This window comes from Euprymna scolopes, chromosome 4 (genome assembly GCF_053919585.1).
Source record: "Euprymna scolopes isolate OS-2025 chromosome 4, ASM5391958v1, whole genome shotgun sequence".
Lineage (NCBI taxonomy): Eukaryota > Metazoa > Mollusca > Cephalopoda > Sepiida > Sepiolidae > Euprymna > Euprymna scolopes.
In genome coordinates, this window is record NC_136485.1 from 149,344,032 (window position 1) to 149,356,919 (window position 12,888).

The window sequence follows — 12,888 nt, forward strand, 5'->3', positions numbered from 1 at the left end:
TATTGGCAAATCAACGCTGATGTGTTGACATATGTAATCATTTTACGCTTCCAATAATCCAAATCAGAATCTTATCCTACGTGATTACTTTATGTCACTTTAAATCTGATGATCGATACATGCAAGATAATCTAAAAACTGCCTGTAACAGCCCTCCTCTTTATGTTGAATATTTTCAACTTTAAAACAGGATAGTATAGTATATCATTTTTCTGAATTGTACTCACGTGCAATACTTAATGAGCAGGCGTATTTCAATTCTTGTTATGGATGTTCATTTATTGTTGACATAATAATAATTGGTCAACCTATAAAGTGTGCATAGGCTGGAATGAAAAAATGGTCACTTCAAAGGAAAACAACACTACAGCTTTTTTTCAAAACTTTTATTGGGAAAATAAATTCAGGTAATGTTATTATGTAGTAGAGCTGACACCTATTTAATGTAGTTGCGTTCAGCCTTACATAACATCTCGAACTAGTCCGAGACACTGAGCATCGCTTTTTCCTCAGGCACCGGTGGGATATCAACGAATATTTTGCGGATACGGCGATCAGACTGGCTTTGATGCTCTGAAAGTTCGTATTGGCTATGTTCTCGACGTATGATTGAACAAAGCAGATCATCAGGTCCTAGTCAGAGAAAAATCGGGACGAGGACAGTGAGACAAGGCTTTAAAGTCGTAGCACTATTTCTGAAGTGACGCCCGGTTCAACTTAAGAGTCGGTTGCTCACGCTGAGTGTGCCAGCCCACACCTGCTTACACTAGGGATTTTCACGCCCTTCAGCACATCCAGGTGCAATTTGATGCTAATTTTCAAACCGATTTTAAGTTGCGATGTGGCATGATGTCGCGCTGAGTTGAAACAACACAAACGGAAATAACCGCGTCTAGAAATTTTGTGGAAGTCCGGCATGAAGCGTAAACCCGTTAGTATTTGCATTTTTGAAATCGCTTTTGAATCGGTGTGAAAGAATGAGTTATGTAGCGGCGCATCTCCAATCTGACGCAAGGAACATTGTGTTTGTTCCAGACATGATATTTGCCCTAAAACTCGTTGGAGTGTACACATCTGCCCATTTAGTAGTCTGCAACAAGGAAAACAGTTTTGATCAAATTTAAATAGAATAGTGTGCTCTTTTCGAAAGTGACATCTTTCCACCTGTAAAAATAAGATACTGAATTTTCAAGATTTAAGAATGTTAAATGATAGCACAAAATGTATTTAAAATTATTGGACGCATCTTATATATTTTTATTACTATAAATGTGTGTATGTGCTTACATATTTCTATGCATATGATCAATTTCTTAAAAATAAATCGATCATTATTTAATATGAGACACCGCTATTGTGTCCATAAAAAGGGTAGTGTAATCTCTTTTTTCTGTTTTTCATTTCATATACTCATTTTTATTCTTTTTTATAAATAGTTTTTTAATATGATACAAATGAAATATTTTCCCATTAGACTCATCAAGCACAATGCAACCTTCAATATCAAATATGAATGAAATTAAGTTTATATCTATATAACCTAATTAAGAAATAGGGGATGCTGTCATTCATTTGAAAACCATTTACATAATACACATATGTATATTATACTATACACGCGTACACACAGACACACAGACAGACACATCCACACACTAATGAATATATATATATATATGTATATGTATATATATATATATATATATATATATATATATATATATATAAGATTGAATTGTTAAACACACTTACATTGATATAGAACATCAACATTTTATCTCCATATATAATACTTTAATTGCAGAAATTCACCTGTTGATTGATTATTTTTGCAACAACCAATGCCATATACATATTTATTATATCTAGACTAACAGGCATTATCTTATGAAAGTTTAGAACGATATTTTATTCATATTTACTAATTATAATAAAATTATACATTTAATCCAAGGTGCAAAAACATCACAATGGATACTATATGTAGATGAAGTAGTTCCCATTTTGCATCTAAATAGCCAATACTCCTACCACCCTAGTCAAAACCGGGAGGAACTATTTGCATTGTACATATATTGTGCTTGAAAAATTCGTAACTGGATCATAAATACATGGATATGATGTTCCAATTCAAAAATAATTTTTCTCATTCTGATTCTGAGTTGGGATCATTACTATATTTACGATGTTCGCAAGCTTAACGAACTCTAACGTATCATTGAAAAAGGGTGTCGCAGTGACACCTAGTGTTTTAGTCTTTTTAAATTGCTGCGGTCAGGTTCTTACATTTTTCGACGTCAACGATAACTACAAAATTTATATTTGTTCTCTCCCTCTCTCTAACTCGCTTTTAAAATTTCTTTTTATATCGAAGATAAAACAAAAACTAATTTCGACGTGAGCATTATCTACAACAGTTTTTATTTCCTCTTCCTCTTTTTCTGCTTCCTTGGCTCACTTTCATTGGTTCGTTTTAAGCCGAAATACCAAAAAAAAAAAAAAAAAAGAATATATTCTAAGCCGTCAACATTTTTATAATATTTGTAATTTATTTTCTCCCCCCCCTATCATTTTCTCTTTAGATCGGGTTTTGCATTTCTTTTTATGCCGGAAAATACCCATATTTGCGTCGTCAACATGATCTACAATAGTTTTTTTGTACTTAAACCCCGTATTTCTATCTCTAATCTCTCATTCACTCGCTCGCTCATTATATTTTTTATTCCACCGGAAAACATTTTACACACTAATCTTTATGTGAAACAAGTTTCCCTCCTCTCTTTTTCTCACTTTATATACCTCCCGCTCCTTCGCTTGTTACATATCTTCTCATGTCGAAAAAAACAAACATTATTCGGGTCAACATTATTTACGATAGTTTTTTTTTTATTTCCTCTCTCTCTTTCTCTCTCTCTCTCTTTCTCTCTATCTGGTCCCCCCACCGTCCTTCTATATTCTTCCTAACCCTTACTCATGCCTCTCTCATTATACGACTTTAGAATTTTAAAAATCTATCAGAACTTTAAAAACACTTTCCACTCTGTAAGACAGATACATCTTCATCATATACTCATGGTCCCAAATTTAGAAGCAATTGTAATTATGACTACCTATTTCATTCAATAACTAGCTTCAATTATGCTAATTTTAATGATATCTTCATATTAAAGGCTAGTACATGTCAGTTTAATTTTGCTTTTTTAAGCCTTTAATACTGTATAAATATAAGAGCATTTAGTCCGGATAATTGTGACATTCTCTTTTCTATTCGAAAAATAGCACAATCTCGGCTGGTCGTAATTTGCTTCATTTGTAGCGTCAATCAGCTTCCACAGCAGCGTGTAAAAGGCTTCCGTTTCTCAAAAAATTATCTACATTTTCTTATAATAATATCCCGAATGCACCTTTTCTACTTGAACCAATTTGTGAATTATTTCAGAAAATTGCGTGTTTGGCTTACCTCGAGTTATCTTACATTTACGGGGTACATTTGTTTTTTGTTTTGTTTTTTTATCCCGACCAACCACTTTTAATAACATTTTGGAGTTTACCGTCCTTCCACTAGTCACTAGAACACACATTCACGTAAACTCATTTTTTTTTTACTTGAAGTTTCATTAAAAACTTTGCAAGCAATATCTGAATGCGAATCTTGTTAACGTTTTCCTCTGTTGAGAAAAAATACCTTATTCGAAATTCCGTGGATTAAGGACAATCAACAGAGTTGTGTTTCTTTTTTTGAGAAAATAAAGGTTTTAGACGTTGCTAAAGATTTTATCAACATATGCTAATTCTTTGTTTATATATATATATATATATATATATATATATATATATATATATATATACATATATATACATCTCTCTCTCTCTCTCTCTCTCTATATATATATATATATATATATATATATATATATATATGGGTGTGTGTGGAGGTACCGCCTATTCCTTTATGTCGGTATACATGTGTGTATGTGTGCATGCATACATGTGTATGTAAGTAAGTGTGTATCTATCGACTTCTTTCGGTTAAAATTGGTGTGTGCAAAATGTGTGTGTATATATATATATATATATATATATATATATATATGTGTGTATCTATGTGTCTATCTATCTTGCCATATGTCTGGATATATATATACATATATATATATACATATATATATATATATATATCTATAATATAAAGTTGAATGTGTGTGAGAGTGTTTTATGTGTGTCTGGTCACGAACAGACTCCTATATGCTTTATTATTTAAAAAAAACGATTGCATATAATGATAGAAGATGTATCGAGACACAGGAATGGGTATGCGTCATCTGGCAGAATGGTGGTTCATTAAAATTGTGGGGTGTGCGTTCGCGTCTGGTCCACAAATTATGGAAATACAAATGTAAAAAAAAAAACGTTTACAGGTGTTTTCGATACAGATGTACATAAGCATACTTTGATGAGTATATTTACTTAAAGAAGGATGGTATGATAAAATTGTGGAGTCTGCGTTCGCGCCTGGTTTCCATAGAATGGAAGTAAGCACAAACTATAATAAATACTTTTCATATCTATCTGCGTAAATATACTTTGATAACTATGTTTCAGTTTGAAGAAATATGGTATAATAAAATTATGGGGAGGTCGTTCGCACCTGATCTCTATAGAATGGAAATATGTCAAAAAGTTTAACACATTTTTTTAATATAGATCCACAGAATATTGTGATAAGTGTTTCAGTATGCACAGGTATGGTATAATAAATTATGGGGTTTATCTATTTTATTTTTACTTTCGTCATATGTTGCTTTGGTTTTGATACCCCGAAATTCGAAGCTATCACTTTTCGCAACCTATCATACTTTCATAAATCAGAGTCCATTTTCTGAAGGCTGTTTTTGAACGCAGTCAACGACAGGTACTTTAGCTAATATATATATATATATATATATATATATATATATATATATATATATATATATATATATATATATATATTCCTTTGTGAATAATCTTATATTTTTATTACATTTTCCCCCAAAGAAGGCACATTACCACTTTGATGGAGGAGCTTACTATCAGGGACATAAGCTACAGGGGTACGATGTGGGGAGTTGGGCAGCAAGATATCGGTTGACGTTACACTTGAACTTCTGCGTCTAAGTACAGTCTGAGATGCAGTGATTTGCAAGGGAATTTCAATGTCTACCGGTTCTTGGGAAGAAACTACTGTAGTAGAGGATTCTCTTATATCTAGGGATCTGTACTGTGAATGAGTGGGATTTAGCTGCTTGACGGGTTTGTTGCGGGAATTTACTTACAATTGCTTGTATTTCGTCGGAACATTCACCGTTAAAGTACTTGTAGAACAGGCAGAGGGAGGCAACATTACGTCGATGGGAGAGAGGCTGAAGCTTAAATTACAGTTCAGGGCATATCAGGTTTGCGACTGTCTTTTGAACCTTGTCTAGGAGCGAGAGACTAGTTGCAGATGCACCAGCCTAATTATGACAACAATACTCCATGCAAGGGAGAATGGTGTCTTTATAGACGCACATGATACTTTCGAGCGTTAGTAGGTTTCTAGCAGGTAGTGATCACTTACCTTCTTCGAAGTGGTCCCAACGTAATTGTGCAAAATCATGTTTCTAGTGAACGTTACACCGAGGAGTTTGAAAGATGTACTTCAGATAACGAGTATTTGGCCATTGCTATTGGTGGTAGAGAATGTTGCTTTTTATTATTGAAGGAAACTAGTTCAGCCTTGGCAGAATTGAATGTGATCATCCATTTTTTGCCCATTCTACTACAGATTTCAGGTAATCCTCTAGGGTGTCTGCATTTCCTGAGATATGTGTTCATTTGTTTTCCTGACGTGTCTGTTATAGATCGTGGTGTCATCAGCATATATATCCATCTCAGAGACAATTTGTCAGGTAGGGCATTTAAGAATGCCATGAATAATAGAGGTCCGAGGATATACCCTTGAGCCAACCCCGTATCATATTGTTTAGAGGTACGATATTCAAGGACAATCTGGATGCTTCTCTTATCCAAGAATGACTTAATTATGTTAAGTATTCGTCCAGTTATTGTAGGGGAATCTTTGACTTACTTGACTAGCATGTGTGCATAGTTCAAAGGATCGGTCGTAGAACGAAATGAAAGGAGCAGAACGGGAAAAAAAACAATTAATCACGTGGCTGTAAATGTTTATGCACAGTAGACTGGTCTATAAAAGCGGGCGGGAAGCAAACATAAGTCGAGGTGAAAAAAGGAGTATTACTTCCGTAGACGTGTGAAAGTCTGCTGGAAAGATTGTTGTGTTTGGCATTCGGAGTATCTGAAACAAGTTGAATTTAACTGGAAAATTGGTGATTTAAGTCCCAGATAAATAACGGTTGAGATATTTAATTATACGCTATTGCTGCCCTTAAAAAACTGTGATGCGAAAACAGGAAAAGAAAAATATAGAAATATTCTACTTTCGCTTGATAGCAAAGTTTGATGTATCTACCATTTCAACGTCTGTCTTCGAATGGGTTAAGAAGACTGAGAAAATCTGTAAACTGTGCAAAATTAAAGAAACATCCACAGTCACCCTACTGAGGTTTACCGGAGCAACCTATGCAGTCTAACAGCAAGTCGCTTAAGCTGTATAAGTTTACATTGACGACACCTACGTTAAAGAGAACATAATGTCTGCAGATGCGGGTCGAATAAAACTTTTTTTTGTTTTAATACCGAAACCCCCTAATGAATGGGATGCCCCTGTTGGCCCTTGAGGTCTGAAAGGAGGACAATACTTTGCGCTGGAAGCGAGGGGGCCGATTGTAGAGACACATGGTATATTGACAATGCGCATTGCTTTATCTTTGCGGTAAATTATTGGGGCATCTTTCTATGAGCGTAACCGATCGGCGACAGGCATAATAAAAACACGAGTAACTACATTAACCAAAGGATGGAACGACATGGTGGATGATGACACTCCAGTAAATAATGGGTGAAAAGTTTACTAGAGTATATAGGAACGATCCTGCCAGGGATGAGTAGTATGCATTTGGAAACGAACTGAATGCATGGGTTGGCACAAGTTCACTCGCTACAGGCGTCTTGTTGGAAAAAATGTGTGTTGTCGTTGAAAATTCGTGATAGCTTCACCTGAAAAATGATGCCCACCATATAAATTTGACAGAACTTGATGCCACGCCAATACGCCTGAACCTTGCTTTGCAATGGCAGACCAAGATTGTGCATTTCTACACTGCATCATTGTGTATTTACCACTGGTTGACCGACACCTTTACTGGAAAGGCTCGAGTTAAGACTAAAGCGGCAAGTGAGATGTAAGTACGAAAAGAATGTCAATATTAAAGCATCTAGTTAACGAATATAGTTTGCAGGTGAACATTCCCTTAGATTAGTCGGTGAAACATTTTGCTGAGAACTTGAATCGACTACAAAAGAGACGGGCTGATGTAAAGAGGCAGCGATCTCATCCCCCGACACTAAAATGCACGACCGTAACAGATTAATTTACATCTGATCAGATCCGCCTAATACACCAACGGAGTGGTCACCTCTGAATTCGGAGGACCACATATTTTACCTAAATAGTGTGTCCAGTAACTACAAGAACATCAATCAAGGCAGCAAGACCTTCACGCGAAGAATGTCAGCGAATTGATCTGGCACTGTGCCAATCGCAAAAAAGGGAAGGTTGAGGTGGAGGGCGACTGGTGTCAAGTAGATATGGATGTGACGCATTATGAATGGAAGCAGTTTTTTATCTTACTAGTTTCTGGCCTGACGCGTTTCACGATATGGCGCCTGTTTACACGACAGGGTGCATCAAGCTTTATTCGACAGTTGATAGTTGTCGTTCTTGAACGCGGTGTCCCGCTTGAAATCATAACTGATAATTCCACAACATTTCGATGTCAAGTATTTTAGAAATTCACACATGTATGGGGGATTAGAACACGTTACCGATGTGTATATTTTCCTGCAATTAACGATTAAGTGGAGCTGTGTCTCCGCACCGTTAAAAGCATTGCAGCAAGACACAGTGTTCGATTCCGAATGTTGAGTACTGGTAAAACGTGACACCAAATGACGATGCAGCACGAACAATTGCACCGGTCAATGGGATTTACCGAAAGGAACAGCGAATAAAAGGAATAAATATACAACTATCAGTGGGTTAATTCGTCAATATAAAGTGGGAGACCGTGTTTGGATAAAACCCCCGAATGCTTGGTGGACTGTGAAATTTTTCAGAGGACAAAGAACTAAAATCATAAATCCTTAGACTATGTTGATTGATAATGTACCACGTGAAATATATCCACCCTTCTATTCCTCTACTGATTCTGAGGACGATGGGCAGGATAACATACAGTTCATGGATGATCTTCATCGCATACTGTCTATTCATGGGAGCATAGAAACACTACCTACAGAAAAGGGCATGATTTGGCATACAAGTGTCGATAATTATGATAAATATTGATACGAAGAACTGATGTCTCCGATTCTTTATAGAAATACCCGGGAAATACGAATACTGCCCCCACCCTTGATTGTGAAACAATGCCTATAGAACCATAAGGGGGATGAGGAAACATAATGAGAAGATGAGCTCGAGGAAGTCATAGCTCCGATTCTGCGAAGAAGCACCCAACAAACACAGATACTTCTCCCCTCCTCTGATTCTGAAACACCACCAATGGAACGACGAAAAGGAATAATTTAATATACTGGTGGCAATAACAGATGTAATAAGGAGCAGGGCAACAAGGAATGATGTCACCGATTCTTCAAAGACGACTGCCCAGTTACCCTGTTTGTTATCAAGAGATCAGGAGCGAGTGTAAGGAAACGCGTCACTTACTTGACTAGCACATGTGCATCATTCAAAGGGTCGGTCGTAGAACAAAATTAAATGGTGAGAACGGAAAAACAACTCACATGGCGAAAAAGTCTGTTTTATGGTGAATAACACGTGGATGTGAATGTTAATGCAAATAAGACTGGTCAATGAAAGCGCACGTGAATAGAGGCTGCATCTAAAAGTCTACATTACACACGTCTTAGTAGTGGAATCCTTTGCCTCCAGCTCCTAACCTTCACATGCTAACCGACTTACAGTCATCACTAAGCATCTATACATTTCTACCTCTAAGACATGAATTAGAGTTCATTCTTATCCAGTTTGGTACTTACCAGCCAAAGTATATGCTCAAATGCAAGGCGATCAACATTACATAACAATGGCTCTTTCTAGATAGATTTGCAACGATCAATACAAAACCGAATCCGATATTCCCTTTTATGCAAAACGCTCGATGACTCTTAAATAAAAACTAAAATTATCTTACTTCAATAGTAGAAAAACACTAACACCTACACATTCTATCTAGTCGTATCTACTGAACACTTACCTTAATATATATTTACTTAATTATACATACGGAATACGCCTTGACTAAAAATTTACCTCCGTTATACCCGTACTTTACTGCAACTACATATTTACCCTCCTGTAATCTAAAATGTACAGTGTCTGGGCAAAGTTCTTAGCTCACTTCCTTATACCTACTCACACTGTAACGTTATCGTGTATCTAATCAAGCATATAACTTTAAAAAATGTAAAAATCCAAAGGTAAACGTCTTAATTCACACTAATGCCTTTCTAACAATCCTGCTCACATAGTTGCTTCCACTGCATGAATTTTTTCTCCTTATTAACAATGAAATAGCAATGCTCCTAAATTACGTTGAAGAGTGTAACTATTCATTGAATATATAACCTCTACAAACTAACCCTGTAATATTAACTCACCACGCAGTGTCGCAGAAATACTTGAATTAGGACACAGACGCGGAGCAACCCCTCTCAGGGCTGATAGACCCAGTAGATCTTCCCAGATCATCCGTCTAGGAGAAGGAAAATTCGGAAACTAAACCTAAGGGGTCGGAGACTCCCCTAGTCTTTGATGACCACTTTCCTAGAGCTGGTGACTCAAACAAATTACCGGTCTGCAAACCTAAACTGCTTATAGAGTAGATAGGCTCTATCTATCGTCCGGCTTCCATACTCCTTCTTTGCCTATTAGTCAGACGCAGAGACGCTATCACAGTGATTCCGCAAAACACTGAGTGGTAGGTCTTGTTTCTTGTCCAGGGCAAAGAACGCCGTTTTCCCCACTCCCGACGTAACCCACTCCTCAAATCCTAGCACTTTGGAGTGATTGAATACTTGTGCTATTAGATTGGGTTGACCTTCTTTGAATGGGTTGAGGGCACCGGATTGACAGTTCCTGGCTGCTGTTTCCAACTGGTAGTACAGGGCCGTAATTCTTTGGTAGTGCTTAGAGCGCTGCTCCATCAACAATTGTATAATATCGGGGTTTTTGTAGTGTCATGTCGCGCATGGAAAGGAACCCTGCACTCATCCCCGATGGGCTTTCCTTAGGTCACAGTTATAATTGAAGAAAGGCCAGCTGTTGGTCTACTGGTGTTGCATGCCTGATACCCTGCATAACTTGTTGTTCAGCTCCCCCTTACCCAACTGAAACTCTTTAAAACATGATGACAGTACAATAAAAATAAGCGTAAACCAACCTTGGGGGCAAACAAATCCAACTTGCCTCCTCCCTTGAGGCTTGCATTCATGAACATTCGTGGGCTTAGAACTAATTTAGCTGGTGTTGTGTAACTGACGCGTCACGCGCATCACGTTGTAACGGGAACGATGTCCCGGGCCTGCGTCGTCCAGTGGTGGACCCCTCCAGCGTGACCAGACTTGTACTGGTCCCTGGAAAACATACCTCCGCTGCTCAAGGCACGTTAAACGTGCATGACCCCAAGTCCGTGTGGCAACATTGTTCTCTTCGGCCGTTAATCTGGTTTCGTGTCGGTGTCTTCGTCGTCTGGCGTCAGGGCATACCTGAAATAAACTGCATCTTCACTTATGCCGGCAATCGAAAAACAAAGAAAAAAACTCTGAGGTCATTTTCGTTTAAACCAAATAAAATAATTATTTGCAATCATTCTACATTTGTTTAACGTCGTGTTTTCGTTATCCGCGCTTCGTGATGCAGGTTGTATACGTGAGATTTCAGGTTAATTCTCTAGCTAAGAACAAGCACTTTTTAAGTTAGTCCTTACTGAGACTTCTGCCCCTGCCTCTCACCCCAGGCGGCCGATGTGTACGCTTCGCTCGCTGACCAAAGACTGCCAAAACCCTTCTAACTCTTTTTCGAGTAGGCGATCGTCGTTTGTATCAAAAGCATCTTCCTTCCTTTTCTCCATTATCTTCTATTCCCCCTCTTTCTTCTCTTGTGAATTTCTTTTTCTATCCCTCTGTTATCTTATTCTTTTCTCTTTCTCTATTGTTTTGTGAACATATCTGTACAAACTAGCTTGGTGGTCTCTGAGTTAACACACCGCGGGTCCCCGACTCCGAGCAGACATTTTGGAGCCCAATTCTCGAGACTGTCCGAATCAATTAAAAACTCATTCTCACCAGATCCAACTAGAAGAATAATCTCCTTTTTTTCCGCCATTAAAACAGATATCATGTCTGCCGAACAACCGCCTGTCTTAATCTTTGACACAGTATCAGCACGCCCCCCTCCCGGCCATAAGCATTCTTATCTTCACCTAGCTGAACGGGACACCCGGCATCGTCCGGTGTCCCGTCACAGTTGAAGCATTTCTCCTAACAATACCCTGGATATCTTAGTACTAAGTGAGATTAACCTACACTCCTCATCCCCTCTAACTACTTTAATATACCTGGCTATCTCACACACTGCCGTATGGACACTGAAAGACATATGCATTGACTTGGAGTCTACATTCGTAACACCATCCCCTTGACTAGAGAAACAAACGTAGAATCGGACGATCAAGCCTGTATGTGCTTTAGACTAAACATACAACTTTACATTAGCGAATATTATTTACTCTACCGATATCTCTCCACCCAGGACTGCACGATAATAAAGAACGTCTCCGACAGCATAGATACGGGAGTCTCCCTCGACACTAGCGCACAAGTACATGTATTTGATGACTTTAATGCCCACCAGAAAACTATTGCTATATCTCACTCCCTATCACAAATGGTTTCGTTTCAAACCCGTTTCCCTTACCAGCGAGAACAACACACATCACTTCAAGATCTGTTTCTGACCACAGTTCCCGATGACTGTATAACAAATGCTGAGAGCCAACTCGGGAACGCTGATCATGCAGTGATAATGGTCGAAATCGCTTTAAACTCTACACCCAAAACTGAAGAGGCAGTGCTCAAAACAACGAGATACTAAAAAAAGGCTGAGTGGGAAACCATCAGGGGTCTTATCAGAGATGCCACATGGGGAAATAGTTTTTTCTCTTACTGTTGAACGGTGCGCAAATGAGACCACTAAATGGTTCAAAACGGCAAATGAAGCGCATATTTCCATGCGGAAATTTTATAGCAATCACCACTCTCCCCAATGGTTTACTTCGACTTGCGCAACTGCCATTGTTCAAAGTCAGCATGCATACCGCAGATTTAACCGACAAAAGTTCATTGCAAACAGGCAGAAGTATATAGAAGCTAGAACTAACGTTAAGAAAAAAATAGCGACAGCTAAGAGAGAATTTACTGAAACCACTAAAAAACGCACCGAAGCACAAAAATTAGGAACTCGGGTACTTCTGGAAAATCTACAACAGTGTAATAAATAATGGTCAATCAACAGTTCGCCCACTAACCAACAATCAGGAGGTTGTTTGTTCAGCAACCGACAAGGCTAATATGCTTGCCAGTAGGTTTGCCTCAAGATCCACACAGGACTCTGCCAACCACCCCTGCCTGACCTTCCTTTGCGGA